This window comes from Pipistrellus hanaki, assembly GCF_964339955.1.
Source record: "Pipistrellus hanaki genome assembly, chromosome: 3".
In the NCBI taxonomy this organism is placed as follows: Eukaryota; Metazoa; Chordata; class Mammalia; order Chiroptera; family Vespertilionidae; genus Pipistrellus; species Pipistrellus hanaki.
Window position 1 is genome coordinate 37,779,961 of NC_140505.1, and position 24,241 is coordinate 37,804,201.

At 37.7% G+C, this 24,241-nt stretch overlaps 1 protein-coding gene across 11 annotated transcripts in view; it reads right to left on the bottom strand.

Moving 5' to 3' along the window:
• Window positions 1-24,241, bottom strand: part of MBNL2 (muscleblind like splicing regulator 2) — a 169,264-nt gene that overhangs the window by 89,732 nt on the left and 55,291 nt on the right. The window lies entirely within an intron of this gene.

Here is a 24,241-nt window from a genome sequence, read left to right on the forward strand (position 1 = left end):
AAATCTTTGACTTGATTCTTGCGATCTTCCCTTTTGTTTTTAGGACTCTGTAAAATATGTTTTATTTCAGACAATGTATTCTTTATTTCTTGTTGTTCCCTTATCATTTCTTGATGGTCTCTTTTCATATCCTCATAGGTCTTATCCATCTTTTCTAGGAAATTCTTGAAAAACCTTATAAGCGTAGATTTGAACTCTATATCCAGACGCTTTTTGTCCTCCATTTCTTTCGTTTGTGATCTATTTTGTTGTCGCATTTCGCAGTTACGGATGGGATGGGGTTTCAGGGTGGAGCCTGCAGCTTTGACTTCCGTCAGCCCCGCCCTATGCGGGTCCTTCAGTGCTCGCTGCCAGCACCTCTGAGAGAAAGGTGCCCTCGATTTTCGCCTGCTGCCAAACAGTCTATGCTCTCCCCCAATGAGCCCGGTATTGGGGTTCAGTTCAGTTGGAAGTGGAGTTCGAGGTGGCGTTCAGAGCAGTCTGGAGCCCCAGTCTCCTTCCCATCAGGGCAATCCCGAGGCACAGCCGACCGTCCCTTCTCTGTGCGCACTGTGCGCGCCGCAGGGACCTCCTTTCGCCGCGGCTTCCCCAGGGTCCCGCCTTACAGCCCGGCTCCCTATGGCTGAGCCTGGGTCCCCGGGGTCTGGGGAACTGGGGTTCAGAGCAGTCGGGGGCCTAGCACAGTCGGAGTTTTATCTCCTTTCCGCTAGGGAACGCCCGCCAGGCACTCCGTCTCCCCCTCCTCTCTGGCTCTGTCCTCTCCGCGCGCCGCGCACCGCGTCTCCGTACCTTGGGCTTTTCCAGCTCCTCCACGCCTCCTTCTGGTTTTGTCCTTGCTTCTCGCTGTAGAATTTCCAGTCAGTCAACCTTCCTGTAGTTCTGGGCAATGTCCGTTTTATATTTTAGTTGTATTTTATTGAAATTGTTGTGGGCAGCTGCGGCTAGGTGTTCACCTGCGCGCAGCCATCTTGGATCCTCAGGAATCTGATTTTTTTTTTTTATGTACCCTGACCAGGGATCAAATCTGCAATCTTGACATATTGGGACCATGCTCTAACCAATTGAGCTGCCCAGTTAGGTTAAAGTAATATTTTTCTAAATTTGGCCATGCATATGAATTACTAGAGAGTTTCTAAAAATATAGACTCCTAGGATCCATACCCAGACTTACTGAACAGATGTTTTCAGAAGTCCCTAAGGGAAAAGCATTGGGGAGCCATGGAATTAGGTTATAAAGCATGAACAAAGATCAGTCATTCTTTTGAGCTTATTTCTACCTAGCCTATAAATTGCAGCCAATTATTCTCTCTGTTTTTTAATACAATCACTTCCACTAATAAGTAGTACCAAATAGTTTAGTACATAATCATTAATTTGCATGGCTCTTTGTCTCTCATTTATTTTTAAAAACCCCAGAGCAAGGCAATCTTAATTTTTATGCCTCTACCAAAGAATATGGCACAATATTGAACAGAGCCATTAAATGATTAGTAATAGGTTTTGGGAGAAGTTAGAGCCAAAGGGAAACAGACATGGGAGTCTAGCTGGGAAAATTTAAGATTGGGGAGATTAAAGAAGTCTTTTTCTTTTAAAAGAAATTTCTGCATTGAGCTTGTGGTCTGCTACCAGGTATAAGTGATAGAGTTCACAGTGGATGCTTCATTTCTCCTCTCCCATCAAACTAATCTTAATAAATATGGCCAGCAGGTCTATTATTTCCTGTATTTCTAGCCCTTCTGGAACACCAGAGGTTAAAAATTTTATCTCTTTTGGTGTGATTCCATCATCTGATAACAATCTTTAGTGAGGTTTCTTAGGACCCTGATCAAAGTTCCAAAATAAGAATGATAGATAGAATTGTTTAATTTCAAAGACACAGACTACTTTAAAATTAATTTAAGTCAAATTCAAAGAAATTATGTTTACATGAGATTTAAAAATATTTAATATATATATATGCCTAAGTGTCCCTCTGACTGTCCCAACTGTCTGCCAGTAGCTTGATGCATACTGACCACCAAAGGACAGATTCTCTTTTATTTTTAAAAATATATATTTTATTCATTTTTTTTACAGAGAGGAAGAGAGATGGATAGAGAGTTAGAATCATCAATGAGAGAGAGAGAGAGAGAGACATCGATCAGCTGCCTCTTGCACACTTACCAGGGATGTGCCTGCAACCAAGGTACATGCCCTTGACCGGAATCGAACCTGGGACCTTTCAGTCCACAGGCCAACGCTCTATCCACAGAGCCAAACCGGTTTCGGCGGGACAGATTCTCAATGAAGGAGCTGCCATGACATGCACTGGCCATTAAAAAAAAAAAAAAAAAAAAAAAAGGCTCCATGGACCTGGCACCAACAAACCAACACCTGGCTTCCCTCAAGTGGGACACAGGCCCTCCCCACCATACACACACCAAATCACAGTCAACGCTGCCAAGACCTCATTGTGCAAAATGCAGCCCATAGCCCAGCCCAGCCAGGAAATGGTGACTGTGGGCACTGGATAATGATGTCACATAGCAATGACGGGCTTCCTCTCCCTAGCGAATAGCCTCCTTGCAGTTTCTTCAGCCCAGGTATATGACTTCCTTTAGAGATAGGTGGAAACATTTTACGCTTTAACCAAATGTCTGTGGAGTGTTTTTACATGCTTCATCTCATTTGATCCTCACAGAATTCCTGGAGTAGATAGATAGGAGTCTTGATAGAGTCCTATTTTCTTTTCATTCGTGGGAAAAATGAAGATTTAGAAAGTTTAGAAACTTGAGCTGACTGAAAAGAAGTAAGACCTTGAAAGTGACTTCAGATTTTCTTGCTGTGCAGAATATAGTCAAACATTGCTACAGTTAAATATTTCACCCTATGCTCTCCCTGCGTGATCTATAATAATCATCTGCTTCATGTAGATATTTACTGCTGTGTTGTTCACAATTACCTGAAAGAGAACTTTGAGTGCTTTCCTGGGCTGGAAAAAGTTTAGCTAAATCAGAAAGCAGATCTAATTAAGCAAGTTTGTTCTATATCTATAAAAGGCTAAGTTGACTCGCACATGCGTGATATATATAAAGCTCTTGCTGGCCCCAATCACACGCATGTGTTTCCATCTGTCATTGGCCATTGTGAATTTGGTTGACACGTTTATTGGAGGGGAAGGGCGAATAGCAATATTAAAATATTCCTTCTAATTAATTTCCTTTCAATGTGCATGAATCCATATAATATATAATACAGTATAATATATAATACAGTTGAAAATAAAATAATAATAGCCCTGTCCAGCTAGCTCAGTTGGTTAGAGCATTGTCCCAATATGCCAAGATTATGGGTTCAATCTTCAGTCAGGGCACATACAAGAATCAACTGATGAATGTATAAATAAGTGGAACAACAAATCAATGTTTCTCTCTCTTTTTTCTTCCCTCCCCCTTCCTCTCTCTCTAAAACCAATTAAAGAATAAAAGAATATATATTTATAAAGCATGAAGAAAAAAGCAGGGGCAGTACAATTAAAATAAAAAATAATAACCTTGGGAAAAAGTTTAATTGCATATTTATACAAGATATAACTGTGAAAAAGCCATGAAAGTCATGAAACACTAAGCACAAATAACAGCATCATCTTATGAAAAGCACAAATTGTTAGATATTCAAGGAATTACTTGTACAGCACTAAAATTTCATGCATTACTAAAACTGTCTGATAGGTCAAGGAGACAAAAATAAATAATTAAGGACATAAAATATGTGAATTATTCAATGTTTGAATAAATATCTATGCATTGATATAATTTGTACTTAAAAACAGGAAATGCTTCTTCTTAAGCATCATGTACCATTTATATCATGTACCAAGCTCTGATCATATAATGGACCACAAAATATTTCAATGCACTTCTAAAGTAAATATTACACAATTTTATTATCTTAATAATAAAACAATTACTGAAAATTAATATTGAAACTTTAAAGAAAAAATCCCACATTACTTGGTTATTTAGAAATAGTCACATAAATAATAACTGAGTTAAGAAAATAGCAAATGTGAGAACATTATTGAACAGAAAATATGAGGTACAGCCAAAGCTGTTTTATGTAGTAAATTCACAACCCTAAATGCTTTTAAAAGAGAAGAATTACAGGAAGAGAACTAAATTACATATAGAAACTTAGATTGATAAAAGAAATTAAAGCTGGGAAGAAAGAAAATAATAAAGACAGAAATAAAAAAAATAAGAAGAAAAAAGAAATCTATCTTTGTAGAAACTGATAGCTAAGACCAAGAAAACGTTCTTGAAATAAAACACAAATCTCTGGCAAATCTGGAAAATTTAACCAAAGAAAAAAATTAGAAGAGAAATAAATTACAAAGCATAAATAATTAATACATTTATTAAAATTAGAAAGAAGATTGAGACTTAAGGTAAAATAAATTATTATTTTAAAATAAATTATTAAATGTATAAATAATTAATACATTTATTAAAATTAGAAAGAAGATTGAGACTTAAGGTAAAATAAATTACTTTGAGTGATTAAATTGAAAACGTTAGTGAAGGAGGAGGTAAGATGGCGGAAGAATAGATGGGCGGATTCTGAGCCCTCTCCCAAGGCAGAAAGAGAGAGCAACTGAGGGTCCTGTGCTGTGAGTGTTTATTGGCAAGCTGGGAGACAGCGAACACCAGAAGAAACTGCTGGGGGGCTGCTGACAGAGGTGCCCCTCACAGGGAAGCACCCACGCGGGCTGTGTCCCTGCCCGGAGCTACCTACCGGCTTGGATGGGAAACCTCGCCATCTTGAGAGGAAGATAGGATCGTGTCAGAGGCCTGAATATCCACAGCCGCAGCGACCACCAAGCATCTGTGACCCCCAGAACGCGGATCCCAAGCGGCGCGAACACTTGCCCTCACAGGATTGCCCCACTGCTCAGCGAAAAGGTCAGATTTCGCGGGGAGAGGGTGGAGAGCACTCGCGGCGAAAACAAAAAGCCTGTGCGCACAGAGCGCGCTCCCGGAAGCTGGAGGACAGGGGTGGTGATTACAAGTAGAAGCCCCCGCTGTTGGGCGGTTGTCACCCTTGAAAGTGGACGGGGCTCCTAACAGGGGAGATATCTAAAGAGCAACACATTTGGATCCGGCTCGGAGGGATATCGGAGAGTTGCGGGAGATTGCAGTTGCTCGGACCTGCCCCCTCCCCCCCTCCATAGTTCCAGCTTCAGAGAGGACGGAAAAAAAAAAAAAGCTGGAGAGGCTTTAGAGTCTGGGAAGTCAACCTAGAAACACTGCCCCCAGAGGCTAATTCACAAATTGACTCTAGTGTAATAAAAACAAAGCAAAACCTGCCTAAAAATCAGGACTGGATCATAACAATAGAGGAAGCGAATGACCTTCATTACTGCTAATTTTAATTAAATTTTTAAAATTTTATTATTATTTTTTTTTAATTTTTAAATTTTTGTTTTTTACTTTCGTTTTCATTATTTGCAACGTTTACTCAAGAAACTATTTTTTTTCTTTTTCCTCACTTGATTTTATCTTGATAATTATTACATTGTATATGTAATCAACATTATTACTACTACTAATTTACCTTTTTCATCTTATTTTCTTTTGTTTATTTTTATTATTTTTATTCCATTTGATTATATATATATTTTTTTTAATTTCAGGATTACTGTTCTACAGTCTTTATCTATCCTTCTTTCTCCAACGCTTTATTCTATCTCAACCCTACCTTTATGCCTTCACCCTCTTTCCAATCTTTTCCTTTGATACCCTGTTTATCTTAACCCTTTCCTGCTCTAGATTTCCCCCATTCCATCTGTCTACCCCCTCCTAAAATTTCACCCTACTTGTATATATCTAATTTCCAACTACCTGCTCCAAACCCATTCACACCTCCCTCGCAGTTGTCCTAAAAACAAAAAAAAACAAAAAAAACAAAACAGTCTTACTCTCTAACTCTGAAGTTGTATGTTGAATGTTAACTTTACTGAAGTTGTATGCTTTTCTTTTATAAGATTGATTTGCCTATGCTTTTTGTTTGATTGCATGTTTTTGTTAGCTGGGTTCTAGTCACCCTTATTGGTGGTTATTAATATCGCAAACACATTTCGATTCAGTGCCTTGTGTGTTGTACCTGGTTGTGTTGTATTTTGTGCCTTTAAATCAAAGCAGGAGAGAGAGAACTACACAACCAGACATCATAGATCATGGGGAGACCAAAAAACAGCCCGCATATGAAAGAAAAGCAGGCTTCACCAGAAAAGGAAGTAAACGATATAGAGGCAAGCAACCTACCAGAGCAAGAATTCAGAGTAACGATCTTAAGATGGCTAAAAAGAATGGAAGACAAATTTGACAATTTGAGTAAGACCCAAGAGGAAATGAAAAAAACTCAAGAGGAAATGAAGATGACTCAAGATGAAATGAAAAATGACATCGCTACTATGAAGAACTCAATAGATAGCATCAAGAGCAGACTAGAAGAAGCAGAGGATCGCATCAGTGAGCTAGAAGACAAGATGGAAAAAAATACCCAATTAGAGCAGCTTCTAGAAAAAAAAATTAAAAAGCAGGAGGAGAGCCTACGGGAGCTTTGGGACAATGCAAAACAAAACAATATTCGAATAATAGGGGTTCCGGAAGGAAAGAAAACCGAGGTAGACATGGAAAATGTATTTCAAGAAATAATGACAGAAAATTTTCCTGAGATAGAGAAGAAAAAACCCACACAAATCCAAGATGCTCGCAGAGTCCCAAGCAAAATGGATCCCAGAAGACCGACGCCAAGACATATTATAATTAAATTGGCAAACACCAATGACAAAGTTAGAATCTTAAAAGCAGCCAGAGAGAGACAGAAAGTTACATATAAAGGAACCCCCATCAGACTAACAACTGATTTCTCAACAGAAACTTATCAGGCCAGAAGGGAATGGGATGAAATATACAAAGTCATGCAAAGAAAGGGTCTGAATCCAAGAATACTGTACCCAGCAAGACTATCAATCAAAATTGAAGGGGAAATCAGGAGCTTCACAGACAAAAAAAGACTAAAGGAATTTATCTCCACCAAACCAGCAATGCAAGAAATGCTAAAAGGTCTACTGTAAAAATAAATAAATAGGAAGCGAAGAAGGAAGACAGGGGTATAGAATAAAAATGGCATCAAATGAGTACCTATCATTAATAACATTAAATGTAAATGGTTTAAATGCTCCAATCAAAAGACATAGGGTAACAGATTGGATAAGAAAACAAGACCCATACATCTGCTGTCTACAAGAAACCCACCTCAGAAAAAGAGATGCACACAGACTGAGGGTGAAGGGATGGAAAAAGGTTTTCCAGGCAAATGGAAATGAAAAGAAAGCTGGGGTAGCAATACTTATATCTGACAAATTAGATCTCAGAGTGAAGGACATAACAAGAGACAATGAAGGCCACTTCATAATACTAAAGGGAGCAATCAAACAAGAAGAAATAACCCTGGTAAATATATATGCACCCAATACGGGAGCACCCAAATACATAAAAAAACTGCTGGAGGACATTAAGGGAGAGATTAACAGCAATACAATCATAGTAGGAGATTTTAATACCCCACTGTCACCCTTCGACAAATCATCCAAACAAAAAATCAGCAAAGAAATATCAATCCTAAATGACTCACTAGACCAGATGGAATTAATTGACATCTTCAGAACATTCCACCCCAAAGCCACAGAATATACATTCTTCTCAAATGCACATGGGACATTCTCAAAGATAGACCACATTTTGGGACATAGGCAAAGTCTCTTCAAATTCAAGAAGATAGAAATCATATCAAGCATCTTCTCAGACCATAATGGCATAAAACTGGAAATTAACTACAATAAAAATAATCCAAAGAAATCAAACACATGGAGACTAAACAGCATGCTATTAAACAAGGACTGGGTTACCAGAGAAATCAAGGAAGAAATTAAAAACATCCTGGAAACAAATGACAATGAAAACACAACAATCCAAAATCTATGGGACACAGCAAAAGCAGTTTTGAGAGGGAAGTTCATATCCTTACAAGCCTATTGCAAAAAACTAGAAAAAAGTGTAACAAATGATCTAACTCTACAACTCAAAGAGTTAGAAAAAGAGCAACAAGAAAAGCCCAGTGTAAGTAGAAGGAAGGAAATAACAAAAATCAGAGCACAGATAAACGACATAGAGACCAAAGAAACAATACATAAGATCAACAAAACCAAGAGCTGGTTCTTTGAAAGGATAAACAAGATAGATGGACCTCTAGCCAGACTAACCAAGAAACAAAGAGAGAGGACCCAAATAAACAAAATCAGAAATGAAAGTGGTGAAATAACAACAGACCCCACCGAAATACAACGGATTGTTACAAAATACTATGAACAACTCTACTCCAACAAACTGAACAACCTGGAGGAAATGGACATATTCCTAGAAAAATATAATCTTCCAAAACTCAATCAGGAAGAATCTAAAAATCTCAATAAACCAGTGACTTGGGAAGAAATTGAAACAGTCATCAAAAAGCTTCCAGCAAACAAAAGCCCAGGGCCAGATGGCTTCACAGGAGAGTTTTACCAAACATTCAAGGAAGAACTAAAAACTATCCTCCTCAGACTATTCCAAAAAATCCAAGAGGAAGGAACACTTCCAAATTCCTTCTATGAAGCCAGCATCACCCTAATACCAAAACCAGATAAAGACAACTCAATGAAAGAGAATTACAGACCAATATCCCTCATGAACATAGATGCTAAAATCCTCAACAAAATTCTAGCAAATCGACTCCAGAAGAGCATCACAAAGATCATACACCACGACCAAGTAGGATTTATTCCAGGAATGCAAGGATGGTACAATATCCGCAAGTCAATAAACGTGATACATCACATAAACAAATTGAAAGATAAAAATCATATAGTCATATCAATTGATGCAGAAAAAGCATTCGATAAAATCCAACACCCTTTTCTGATAAAAACTCTTAACAAGGTGGGAGTACAAGGATCATACCTCAACATAATAAAAGCTATATATGATAAACCCACAGCCAACATTATACTCAATGGGCAAAAACTAAAACCATTCCCTCTAAGAACAGGAACAAGACAGGGATGCCCACTCTCGCCACTCCTGTTTGACATAGTACTGGAAGTACTAGCCATTGCAATTAGACAAGAGGAGGAAATAAAAGGCATCCAAATTGGAAAAGAAGAAGTAAAGTTATCCTTATTTGCCGATGACATGATATTGTACATAAAAAACCCAAAAGACTCCATTAAAAAACTAATTGACTTAATAAATGAATTTGGTAATGTAGCAGGATACAAAATTAATGCCAAGAAATCCATGGCTTTTCTATACACCAACAGAGAAACTGCAGAAACAGAGACTAAAAAAGCAATTCCATTTACCATCGCACCAAAAAAATTAAGATACCTAGGAATAACTTTAACTAAGGAAGTAAAGGACCTATATGGGGAAAACTACACGACACTGAAAAAAAAGAGATAGAGGAAGATGTAAGGAGATGGAAGAACATACCATGTTCATGGATTGGTAGGATCAACATCATCAAAATGTCCATACTTCCTAAAGCAATCTATAGGTTCAATGCACTCCCCATTAAAATACCAACGACATATTTCACCGACCTAGAAAGAACTCTCCAAAAGTTCATTTGGAACAATAAAAGACCCCGAATAGCCACAGCAATCCTGAGAAAGAAGAGTAAAGTAGGAGGGATCTCAATACCAGACTTCAAACTATATTACAAAGCCACTGTTCTCAAAACAGCCTGGTACTGGCACAAGAACAGACATATAGATCAATGGAATCGAATCGAGAACCCAGATATCAACCCAAATCACTATGCTCAACTAATATTTGACAAAGGAGGCACGAATATACAATGGAGTCAAGACAGTTTCTTCAATAAATGGTGTTGGGAAAATTGGACAGACACATGCAAAAGAATGAAACTAGATCACCAACTTTCACCATTCACAAAAATAAACTCAAAATGGATACAGGACTTAAACATCAGACGGGAAACCATAAAAATACTAGAAGCATCCACAGGCAGCAAAATCTCAGACGTATGCCAAAAGAACTTCTTCACTGATACTACCCCTAGGGCAATGGAAGCTAAAGAGAAAATAAACAAATGGGACTACATCAAAATAAAAAGCTTTTTTACAGCAAAAGAAACCATCAACAAAACAACAAGAAAGCCCACAGTGTGGGAGAACATATTTGCAAATGATACCACTGATAAAGGTTTAATCTCCAACATCTACAAACAGCTTATACAACTAAATAAAAGGAAGATAAATAATCCAATTAAAAAATGGGCAATGGACCTAAATAGAACATTTTCAAAAGAAGACAGAAGGAAGGCCAAAAGGCACATGAAAACATGCTCAAAGTCACTAATTGTCCGAGAGATGCAAATAAAAACAACAATGCGGTACCATCTCACACCTGTCAGAATGGCCAACATCAACAAATCAACAAACGACAAGTGTTGGCGAGGTTGCGGAGAAAAAGGAACCCTCGTGCACTGCTGGTGGGAATGTAGACTGGTGCAACCACTGTGGAGAACAGTGTGGAGTTTCCTCAAAAAACTGAAAATGGAACTCCCATTTGACCCAGTAATCCCACTTCTAGGAATATATCCCAAGAAACTAGAAACACCAATCAGAAAGGATATATGCACCCCTATGTTCATAGCAGCACAATCTACAATAGCCAGAATTTGGAAACAGCCTAAGTGTCCGTCAGCAGATGATTGGATCCAAAAACTTTGGTACATCTACACAATGGAATACTATGCGGCCATAAAAAATAAGGAATTCTCATCATTTGCAGCAAACTGGATGGAACTGGAGAACATCATGCTGAGTGAAATAAGCCAATCAATGAAAGAGAAACACCACATGACCTCACTCATTTGTGGATAACAAAGAGCATTATAAACTGATGAACCAAAAGATAGATATAGAGACAGTAAATCAACAAGTAGACTGTCAAATTACAGCGGGGAGGGGAGGAAGATCTGGGGGAGATAATAGATCAACCGAAGGACTTTTATACATGCATATAAGTATAACCAATGGACACAAAACTCTGGGGAGGGAGGGGATGTGTGGGAGGGAGGGTGGGGGGCAAAAAAAAAAATCAATAAAATATATTAAAATAAATAAATAAATAAATAAATAAATAAATAAATAAATAAAAAGAAAACGTTAGTGAAATAGATAATTATCTCAGAAGAATGTAAATCAAAACGAACTTTATAAAAAGAAAAACTATAAACAAATAAAGAAGAAATAATACCATTTATTAAGAAGTTATTTTTACTTCAATTAGTGATTTTAGAAATTTAGCTCTGAAAGATGTGGATACTGACAACATTTTCTACATTGTAATTAAAGCAGTAGGTAAGAATAATCTAGGTTTTAAAATTTAGGATTGAAATTGGAAATAAAAAATAATTCTGAGAAACAAATTATCCAATAGAACTTTCTGATTAAAGCATCTAAGAAAAAGTTCATGAGATTTAAGCCAATCTCAAGACTTGACCAAGAAAAAGAAAAAAAAAATAGAAGCTTCAATTACACAAGACACATTGAGAAGGATTTCTATGTTAGCATTCTGATCTTAGCTGTTATGTCTGCTCAGGTAATAAACCAAGTTCTCTCTGGAGCTTTGTTTTACACCCAGCTTCTGAGTAACCACAGAGAAAATAACCTTTGAGAACATTAAAAATAAAATAACCAGCAGGGCACTAGGGACTGGAGAAATACTCTTAAGAGGAATTACATTCCCCCATTCTAACAATCAGTTCCGGGTACCATAAAGGTAAGAACTGGGGCTGGGATGCATAGTAATTATTGTTGTTTGTTTGTTTTGTTTGTTCTTTTTTATTACGCTGTCACGGTGCACCTTTTCCTAATAATTCTATCTCCAAAATATAATTTAAGTCTATACACTCCTTTCCATTTCTGCCACCCCCAACCCAGCCGGCTGACACTGGCAGCAATTTGGACCATGTAAATACTCTGAAACTGAGCTGCTGCGGGTCTCCTCCTACAACTCCTTTTCCGGGCAGGGTGTCCTTCTCACAGGCAAATTGGAGTATGTCATCCTCTTGCTCACATCTTAGTACTGAGCATAGAATTCAGATGCCTACACAGTTACACAGTTTTGTCTTCTTCCCTGTCTCAGGCCCTTTTTCCCGTGACTGATTGATCATGCTCTGGTCACCCTGGCTTCTTGTTTCAGAAATTGGCCAAGTGCCTTTATCTCAAGGCTTTAGTGCTCTTTTCCTGGGAAAGCTCCTCTCTCTTCACGTGTCTGTCTTCTTTTCATCCTTTGGGTCTCTGCTCAGGTAGCAACTCCTTGGAGAAAGGATCCCAGGCCACCCTTTCTGTTTAAATTCTTCCCCAATCGCAGTTTTCTACCCAAGTACCTTGTTTATGTCCCTCTTAGCACTTCTCACAGCTTGGAAATAACTAATTTTTTAAGTGTGTGTGGGGGGGCGGGGGGGGGGGGGGCAGGTGCTGTTTGTACCTATTTGTTTGCTGTCACTCTCATTAGAATGAAAATCCCATGGTCAAGAAAACTGTATGCTTTTATAACATGCTATATTGCCAGGGCCTGGACCAATGCCTGTGGATGAATAACAGTCATGATAAATAGTGATTATTGGATTAGTTTGTTTTCTTGTTGTTTCCTTCCCCTCTGAGTTTTACAAGAATAAGGTTCCTGTGTCTTATGTAGGCACTTAGTGATGACTCGATGACTATTTGTAGAATAAACAAATGAATAAAGAGATGGAAGTTTTCTAGGAAATTAAATCTCTTCCTCCTCAGTTTTATATACTGCTCAGAACATCTGGATCTACTATTGATAGAATTCTTTATTAAGAAGTCTGCTATCTCAATATTTTCCAGATATAACAGTTACTGTTAACAACTGAGTGCCCAACAGGAATGCAAGGAAGAGATCTGAATTAAAAGTTCTCAAATGAGGCTGCTGCTGATTAATTTTAGATCCTGAGCATCTGGGTCAGTGCTTAGTTTCACAACAGGTGTGGAAATGATATCTTTAGTGTTATTATTAATGATTTTATCAAGGGCTGGGAGGGTTTGAAATACTCTTCCAAATGAGATTTGAGTTGTGGATCAGATGGGCATTTTTAAAAAGCTTATATATGTACTGTATTCTGCTTTTCAACAGATAAGTTTTAAGATTAATATTGATTACTACGGTAATATACCTTAGTATGCATATCATTTATTCAGTCAAAAATTATATAAGCAATACTTTTTTAAGAATATCAAATGCTCCAGTAAGATGAAATATAAACATGCCTAAAGTTGAATCTAGTCATTTTGTTTGGTTTTATCTCAGTGAAAGCATCTGAGTCATTTTCCTTTCCTCTATCTCCTGGTGATATCTTCTCAGGGCTTAAGATTCATTATGGATAAGACCTTAGTCATAAGAAAATAGTCTCACCAGTCATATTCCAAAAATGCTGGTTGGTTCAGCAAGATTGTGAGGTAAGGTTGACCACAAATAAATATGTCAGCATCCACTCACTTCCTGAAATCCAAAGGTGGGTATCCAGGGGAAGGATTTATCCTCTGACTATCAGTTTTATTCTTCTTGTTCACAACACTGCCGAGAAAGTAAGGCACACTACATTATAATCTTTGAGCCAAAGGAAATTGAACCAAACCAAGTGGAAAAAATATGCTATTGAGTATTAAGAGGCCAGGCCATTGGAAAATTGTAAAAACGGATGAAGTTTGTCACTGGTAAAGCTTCCCAGCCAGGGTGAGCCCCCTGCTGTGGTTTGGGGACTTGCTCCTATAGACTAGAGCAAACATGAGACATCTCTTTTTCTATCCATCAAAAGGAAAATTAGCTCAGTCCAGCAATTCTCAAACTTTTTCACCTCATGACACACATACACTAATTACTAAAATTCTGAGTCACACACACTAATCTGACAAAAAAAATATAAGTATAACTTTGATTCACTCACACCCAATGGCTATTGTTGTGTTGGCTGCTGTCATTTTTTAATTTGTCAACCTGGAGGAAAAGAGGCCAGTGCCTCTGACTAAATAATCAGGTTTGCATGTTTTAAAGATTCTTGCATTACACCAGTGTGCCTGCAGCAGGAATGGGCTGGCTTAGACAATGGATCAAGCTGTCATTGTTTGCTAAAAGGAAAAGGCTTGAAAAACTTCTAGGGTACTCTCAGGTAACATGTGGACTCAACAGTGGCTTTCTAATGAGAAAGCTTTTCCCGTGTGCATGACTCAACGGAGTATGTCTGATGGTGGGGATTTCAGGCTAAATAGTCAGGATAGATAGGGCCCTCTCTTTGAATTTTATGGAGCAGCAATATTTCTAAGAGGAATGGGAAATGGGCATAGAGTTGCCCACGTTTTCTTTTGCTGAGTAAGGACATGAAGGAAAACAAACAACAAAACTCATCTACTAAGACAATCATTTTAGAAAAGAAAGAAATATTATGATAATCAGAAAAAATAAGAAGGAAATAGTCTTGGAATAAAGAAAAAAACATTTAAATTTGAATAATTAATCTTCATGAAAAATAAGCATTTCATGAAGCCCCAGTTATGCAAGATGAATACCTTCTAGAGATCTGCTCGACAACACAGTCCCTAGAGTTAACAATACCGTATTGTGCATTTAGAATTTTGTTAAGAGGGTAGATCTCATGTGAAGTGTTCTTACCACAATAAAAACAAACGAACACACACACAAAAATCCAAAGGTATTTCAGTGTCCTTATTTTACAACAGATTAGTGAGAACATTGTCCAGCACCAGCGTCCGTCTATGGTCAGGTTGTTGGGAACTGCCGAGTTGCCCATGGTGGCACAACAAGCCACTACATGAATTTTAATAGCTCTGAGCTGACACTTGTGGGCAAGTCTCCACGTGACCTGCCTACCAGGGCATCCAAAAATATGAATTGACCCAGAAACACCTTTGGGGTTGGAAACCAAAGAGCTTATTTTTTTAAAGCCTTTAAATGGTATATATATTTCTGCCTTTAGATAATGGGAAAAATTGAGCTATAGGTAACCAGAATAGTGATTTGAGTTTTGTTGGAGCAGTGATATCTAAAAGTGTAGGATTTAAAGGTATATGTATACACTTACAAAAAAGATTAAGCACCAAATAGCTGCCAGATACCCAATTAGAGCAATGAAGATTCCTACCTTATAGCCTTAGCTTCTAGCAGTGGAGACAGACCAGGAAGACATGTGCAGATAGATAATATCTCTTAAGGATATGTTCTGAGAGTGTTTTTTGTGGATAGATGGGTGACATTTAAGTGAAGTCCTGACTAAAGTAAAAAAATGAGTCTTCCAGTTATCTGAGGGAAGAACATGCCAGGTGTAGGGAACAGCCCTTGCAAAGGCCCCAAGGGGCAAAGAGTCCAATGTGATGGGAGACCATGGTGAAGAGGAACATGGTCAACTTGTGGGGCCAGAAATTCAGCATATCACACGGGGCCTTAGATGAAATAAACATCTATTGGAAGATTTTGAGCAAGAGAACTACATGATATTTATGAGTCACTCCGTCTTCTGGGGTAGGGAGTAGCAAAAGTGAGAGCTATTGTAGGCTATTATAATTCATATGAGACATGATGGTGGTTTGGGGCAGGGTAGTCATGAATATAGTGCTGAAAAGTGCTTGGATTTAGGATATCTTTTGAAAATAGAGAGAATGAGACTTGCTGATGGATTGGATATGGTGGTAATAGTAAGAGATTTAAGTTGGGTTCCAAAATGTTTTATATGATCAATCGATTGCATGGTACCATCTACAGAGAATAGGTACAATGGGAAAACTAGATTAAAGGAGGAATCAAGAACTTATAAGTGGACATATTAAATTTGAGATGTCACTGAAATATCCAGATAGAAGTGTCAGGTAGGCAATTGAATACACGAGTCTAGAATTCAGGGGAGAAATCAGGGCTAGACATTGAAATTAAGAAATATTCAGCATGTAGAAAATCTTTACAGTCATTGGATTGGATGAGGTCATTTAATTAGGAAATCCAGCTTTCTGGCAGATGGGCCAGAAAGTACAAAGGCTCTGAGGCAAGAACATGCTTGATGAGTTATAAGAAGAGTAAGGCATCCACTGAAGGTCTGGGGCAACGTAGAGAAGATGCTCTAGGACGAAGCCTGGAGTCACCAGCATTTAGAGATCAAGAGTAGGAAGGGGATTTAGAGAGAAGCAGTTGCCAATGAGGTAAGAGGAAAACTAGAGAGTGAATCACCAAAGCAATGCAAATAGTCTTTCAAGGATGATTAAGAGCAGAGTAAATCCACTCTGCTATTAATTATCTCTGCTGATGGAAGATGTATATGCTGTTCTATTCCCAGTGTTTAGCGACATCTATCACATGATCAATATTTGTATATTTCAAAGGTTAAATGTGGCAGTCTACAGGCTGAACCCATCCTAAAGATATGTTTTGTTTGAACTTTAGGTTTTAAATTTTTAATTTGTTGCCTAAATTTTGAAATTGGAAAACTTTAAAACCACAATAAGATATCATGTCACACCTGTTAGAATGACTATTTTAAAAAAGATAAGAAATAACATGTGCAGAAAATGATAGGGAGAAAATGGAACCTCATATATGGTTGATGGGAATGTAAATTGGTATAGCCATGACGAAAAACAGTATGGAGGTTCCTTAAAAAGTTAAGAATTGCCCTGGCTGTTTTGGCTCAGTGGATGGAGTGTTGGCCTATAGACTGAAGGATCCTGAGCTCGATTCTGTTCAAGGGCACATGACCGAGTGTGGACTTGGTCCCCAGTTGGGGGCACACAGAAGGCAGCCAATGATTGGTGGTTCTCTCTCATTATTGATGTTTCTATCCCTCCCTCTCCCTTCCTCTCTGAAATCAATAAGAAAAAAAAAAAATATATATATATATATATATATATATATATATATATATATATATATATATATATATATTTTTTTTTTTTTTTTCTTTTCCTTATAGTTAAGAATAGAACTATCATATGACTCAGCTATTCTGCCTCTGGGCATTTATCTAAAGAATATTGGGGGGAGGGGGGAGGGAAACCACTAATTAGAAAAGTTATCTACACTCCTATTTCACTGTAGCATTATTTACAATAGCCAAAATAAGTAAATAACCTAAATGTCCATTAACAGATGAATAGATAAAAAATATGGTGCATTTATACAGTGGAATACTACTCAGCTATAAAAACTTTGAAATATTGCCATTTGTAACAACATGGGTGGACCTTGAAGGTATTATGCTAAGTGAAATAATTGAGACAGAAAAGAACAAAAACTATATGATATCACTCATGTGTGGAAGGAATATAAAACAAAAAGAGACAAACAAATAAGAAAAAACAAACTCATAGATTCAGACAAAAATGGTGGCTATCAGAGAAGAAAGGGAGTGAAGGGAGGGAGAAATGGGTACAAGAGGTCAAATGTATGATGATGGGTAAAGTTAGAGGATTGGTGGTGCACATGGGATAGTGCATACAGATATCAAATTATAATGTGGTACACCTTAAACTTATATAAGGTTAGTAGCCAATGTTACCTCAAAACAATTAATTAAACATTTAAAATAAATTAAAATTTTAAAAGAAATTAAACTGAGAAGCTTCACATTAAAATTTGTATCTGTGTTTATTTTTTTAAAAACCCAAGATTCTCCCAAGGCAGGCAGCAGCTGTTTGTTGCTGGGTGGCAGCTTCCATCTTAGAAGGTTATGTGCCCTTCAGTTAATTTTCTGTGTCTCCAGTGGTTGGTCCTGTGTCTTGCTAACAGTAAGTGCTGAGTCACTCCTTCATATTACTTGCTGATTCCTGCAGGTTTTGAGTTTGTACCTCTTGTTTGCGAAAGAGGGAATGAATGAATGAACGAACAAATGATTGAATGAATATTTACTGATGGGCCACTTGGAGCCCATAAAGATGAAATTATATAATATTATGTTAGGAAAGTCAGGGATCAAATATACATTTTTCAGGCCAGGGCTTTTACTTTAAATCTTTGCTTCCTAGTTTGTCATTATATTAAAAGCATCCTAAAATAACACCCCCTCCTCCCCCCCACACACAATTTGAATTAAGAAAGGATACTGACAGAATGCTATTTCCATTTCAGAACAAATAGAATAGTAAACAAATTCTTTAATATGATAAATGTGTCTTTCTCCCTGTGCTTTGGTGAGAAACGGTTTCCTAAGAACTAATACACAAACTAAAGCTGGCATCATCACCCAAGGCAAAGTGAATAATAAGCAAATGTAACTATTGAAGAATATAATTAAGGTTAAAATTAATATTTTACTCCATAGTTTTTTTGGGGGGGAATAAGGTTTGCCATTTTTTTTCTGTGAATTACTTTTTCTTACATACTTTAACCATAGAATATTATAATAATAGAAATGCCAACTTATTATCATTCCTTCTTCTACTCAGTACCAAAGCCTGGAGTTTTTTGTTGTTGTTTTGTTTTTAATCCTCACCTAAGGATTTATGTTCTTATTGATTTTATATAGAGAGAGATAGAAACATTGATGTGAGAGAGAAACATTGATTGGTTGCCTCCCATATGCGCCCCAACTGGGGATCAAACCTGCAACCTAGATATGTGCCCTAACTGGGAATCAAAGCCCACAACCTTTTGGTGTACAGAATGACACTCCAACCAATTGAGGCACCAGGCTAACGCAAGATTGGAGTTCTTTAAGCTTCATCTCTTGCCAACTTCAGTGATGGCTAGTAGCTATTCAGGGCAGTGTGAATAGATAAATTCTGAAACCCAACTGGGCTCATTTAGTTAGTCTACAGTGTTTAGATATTATTGTTATGAGTTGAATTATATCTCTTATCACCCCCCCCCCCACCTCCCCACCCTACCCCACCCCAAAAAAAGATATATTGAAGTCTTAACACCTTGGCCTTCAGAAAGTGACTTGATTAGGAAAGATGTGGTGCTAATCTTGGCTGTAGGCAAATTTGAGAAATAACCAAAAAGTATCTTTCATGACCCTCTGTTCTTCTTATGCCCACTTTAATGTGTCAGATTTCTCAAGATTTCTGAGATCTCAAGACTGTAATAGTCTGTAAGTATGGCCACTTTTCTGGGTAAAGATTCCATAGTTTTGATTAGTTCTTAAAGGTATTATACTTCCCTACAACCAGAGAAAGAAGAATAAAACAACAAAAACAAACTAAGAGTCCTTGGCATGGTGATCAGGATCAAATTAAGGTTTTGTGTCTGGGGAACAAGGCATAGGGTTGAAGTGGGGTGATGGCTTGGGGTGGGGACAGGATGAAGAGTTTGGATTTAGATGTGCTGAGCTGCAGGGGACAATAGACCATTCATACAGAGTTGTCAAGGAAAGGGCACACAGCAGAATTGGGGCTGATCGGCACAGATGTGGGAATTGAATACGTGCGCGCAGACACACTTTAGAACTGATCACTGAACCCGATCTACGAAAAATCCAACACTGAGTCTTGGAGAAACTCCATGTTAGGGAGCAAGGGAGGAAAAGGTGGCATTAGAGGTAAAATAGTAAGGAAGTTGGAGTGGCAAAACAGCCAGGAGCATATCCTGGTGGAGGGTGGGGGGAGAAAGCAGGAGTGAATTCTAAGGAGAGGCTGACTGGGCTTACAAAACAAAAAGGAGATGTGCGAGGAAATGGTGAACTCCACTGGCAGAGTGGGGAAGGGAGACCAATACAGAACAAAACCCAAATGTGTGAGTAGGACAGGAAAGCAAGGTGATGAGGAAATGGAATCCCAGCAATGAGAGAACTGCTGTTTGAAATAAGGCTAGCAGAAAGCCTTCACTGTTGGCATTTTTTATCAGAAGGGAATGAAAGGACAGCTTTCATATGACTGAGGCAAGAATATATTAGAGCAAAGAGCAAGTGCACACACCTACTTGGTACATCTGAGGACAGCGAAGAAGGCAGGACTGGAGTGACTGGATGAGGGTACAGTGGTAGATCTGAAATCTGTGACTGAGGGTGGGAAGCAGATCTCCTAGGCCCCAGATAGCTTTTGTAAGGACTGTAAAGATTTTTACTCAGGGCGAGATGGGATTCCACTGAAGGCCTTGAATAGAGGAGTGACATCATCTGACTTAGGCATTAAAAGAATCACACTGTCTTTGTACTAGTCTTTATCGTGAAAGATAATGTAAGGTCTAAACAATTTTCCCAGATGCTAGGACTGTTTTGTTTTTGCAAAAATTAGCAACATACTCTTAAAAATGGTTCCTTTTTTTAAAGCTGAATTCAAATTTAGATGTTGGAGCAAATATATTAAATACTGGTGAAAGTGATACATGCAAATCTTAATCTCAGTGTGTTAAAGCGCTTCACTTATTCCTCTCTGAAGGTTTCAATTTGCAAAAAAATTCACATGAGTTTCTGTCATTTATACAAGGAACAACCTGAAAAGAAAAATCTCAAACTGTGAGGGAAACTGTTTTATGGACATAAACATATAGAGATGGTGGTCAAGGCCTTTGTTACAGAGATGTTTGCTGCTCAGAAGCAATTTGTATTTTGTTAAGTTAACTTTACTGTGGAATACAATGTTCCAGGATGTTCTGTCCTTCCAGAAAAGATATAAGCAATTCCATTGTTCACAATAATACTGTACTAACAAAATCACAAATTCTTGAATGCCCAGTAGCTTCACATAAAATGCAACAAGGTAAGCTTTGTGAATAAAATACAAATGTCACTGCAACAGCTCTACTATATTTCCTGAGACATCTTATATAATAAAAGCCTAATATGCAAATCAATCGAATGGCAGAAAGACTAGTCACTATGACATGCATTGACCACCAGGGGGAAGACACTCAATGCAAGGAGCCGCCCCCAGCTTGCAGGCCCCGACCAGCTGCAGTGGAGGGTGCCAGTGGGGGTACCCTAATTGCCCCACTGGTCACCTGGCAAAGGGGGGTGACCAGCAGCAGTGGTGGTGGGGGCCAGGGCTGGCGAGTGGGTGATGCCAGGCCAGCCAAGGTGGGTGATTGGGGGCCCCCAATAGCACCCAGTTGTCTCACAGATTGGCCCTGATTGCTGGCCAGGCCTTGGGACCTACCCGTGCACGAATTTCGTGCACCAGGCCTCTAGTCTTTTATAAAAGCATTTATATATGTAAAACTCTCTTTTCTAAGAGTTCTTTTCCAAACATCCACACATTTGTTTAGTATGCATTTATGGAAGTGTACTCCTGTATACAAATAACTCATCATAAAGACAAAACAAAGCAAAAAGGAATATCATAGCTTCACAACTGACTTGTCTTTATATTTGATAGGCCATACCAATTCCTTGTACCTATTTTTATGAATAAAAATACCTCCCAGTGTTTGCAGGAAGGATCTTGTATCAATAACAACAAAAATTATGCCTACCTCAAATATGATTGCTTTTAATGTCATGACTAATTTGTATCACTGAGGTATTAGCACTCACACAGTAGCTTTTTTATTTTGGACACATGAAGAGTTGGATGCTTTAAGAATTGGACACTTTAAGAGTCTTGCCTGTATAGCCAGTCATAACATCAGGGCCTATACTATGATACTTCAGTATGAAGGGAAAGAAATGAACATTCCGGCTCTGTGCTGGGCATCTGGCATGTCTTAGGGCAGTTAGCCTTTGAAGTAACCTCATGAAGTAAGAATTATTATATCAGTTTTAAATAGGAAGAAACTGAAGTCAAGGCGGTACAATAATGTGTCCCAGCCAGGGTTTCTTGAAGCCCTGGCTTGTCTGATTTCAATGCCCTTGCCCTTTTCTCTTTGCAGGCTGCTTCTACCGGCCAATACTGTCTTGGTAACATTTAAATGAAATCAAATGAAATAACTTAATCATTATCGGCAACATCACTCTTTTTTTAGCGACTGTTTTTTGAGTGAGTGTTTTATTTACCAGTCTCTGTCGTAAGGACTTGCAATCCTTACCACCACCTTGCAAAGTGAACACACCTGCAGGGTGCCGGACACGGTGCACACTGCAGTCAGTTTCACACAACAAAGATAAGAGGTGATACATGACACACCCAAGGCTGGGAAGTAGTTGAGCAGGCATTTAGATTCCGGTCCTACTCCTGTGCCTGTGGGCACTTTTCACATTCTTTATAGTTTGACAACTTAAAAAATATATAACACCCACTCGAATTAAATAAACTGAAAATTTACAATTCTAAAAGGGAACTGATGATTTGAGGCAATATGTAGCTGTGCGTCAACACTGGAAAATGGTTCTATTAAACACTTCTGAAAATGATTTTTTAAATGACCCAATTTATAATTTGTTTCATTTATTTTTTTAAAAAAATTTTATTGTTGAAAGTATTACAGATGTCCCCTTCCCCCCTCCCCATTGACCCCTTCTAGCCCAGCCCCTCCCCCCATCCCAGGCCTTCACCTCACTATTGTCTGGGTCCATGGGTTATGCATATATGCATACAAGTTCTTCAGTTGATCTCTCCCCTCCCTCTAACTCATCCCTGTCTTCCCTCTGAGATTTAACAGTCTGTTCCATGCTTCTATCTCGCTGGATCTATTTTGTTCAACAGTTTATTTTGTTCATTAGATTCCACATATAAATGAGATTATGTGATACTTGTCTTTCTCTGACTGGCTTATTTCATATAGCATAATACACTCCAGATCCCTCCATGCTGTCTCAAAGGGTAAAATTCCTTTTCATTTGAACAGTGCTCAACATTCTCATGGCTTGGTTTATGTTTTTATAGTAAACATAACTGTTCTTGATTATTTTCTCCATGGGTTGGAATCCTTAAACAATTAGGGCCCTGGAGAATCCATAGTGAGTTAATGAATTGTAAAGATCTGTTGTCTTATTGATAGTCAAAAGTCATGTACCTTAATAGGTCAGGAATTTTTCACTAATTAGTTTAAAAAATCAAAAGTTTTAAGAAACTAGCTAATATTTTAGTTTAATAGTTGATATTGGAGAATGCTTGGATTAACAAAATGAATGAATTAGGGATAACCTGGAAAATGAATTTCTTTTTAAAAAAAAATGTAATTTTACTGATTTCATAGAGGAAGGGAGACGGAGAGATAGAAACATAAACAATGAGAGGGAATCATTGATTGGCTGCCTCTTGCATGCCCCCCGCTGGGGGTTGAGCCCACAACCTGGGCATGTGCCCTGACCGGGAATCGAACTGTGACCTCCTGGCTGACCACGGAACCATGCTGGCTGGGTTGGAAAATGAATTTCTTTTTGCTGACCTGTTTTGGTATGTGGAAGTTCTTGTTATCTAGTTTTTAATCTACACTGCCTTTTAAAGTGACTGTTTCTACTTAAAGTGTCCAATTTTTTAAAGTATCAGATGATCACAGAAACAAATGCATATTTACTTTTCTTTTTTGACTATAAAAGCAAAATAAAAAGTAACATAAGAATTGCTTTTACCGTTATTGTTTATATGAATTATAATTTGTCCATCTATTCATTTATGTGTAGACAAAATGATTCATAATTTTAAAGTCCAATCTAATATTTTTAATGATTAAAAATGAATAAAATAGGGGTAATTAGTGAGGTAAATAATATATCTATTTTTAATTTTTTTCACCCTTAAAATATTTCTTTTGGGCTATCAATGTAGTCTTCTATTTTTAGTGTATAGATAAATTTTATCTTTAATCCATACTTAAATAAAAGCTTTAAAATCTTATATTTTAATTTTGACTTACAAGTTTTATAAAACACTTTTTTATATTAAGATGAAAATCTCCCCAAATAACTTATCCAGTCCCTTCAAATCCAAGCATAAACTAAGATCACATTTTGTAAACTCATACACAGTAATTTCCCAAGTCATCTATCAAGAGTATGAATGAATATTTCTTTTAACTGCTTGGTAAGCTTATTTAAATAAAGTTGTGCAAAGATATAAACATTAAGCTCTTTTTAAGCTATAGATCTTACTTATTTCCATTGTAAACAAGATCTGATAATGTTAGGACTGTCATAGACAAATTGGATTTCATAGAATCCACAATTTTAGGGCAAAATACACTTCAAAGAATTATGGGCTAAGTCTCCCCATTTCCTTAATTACATTTGT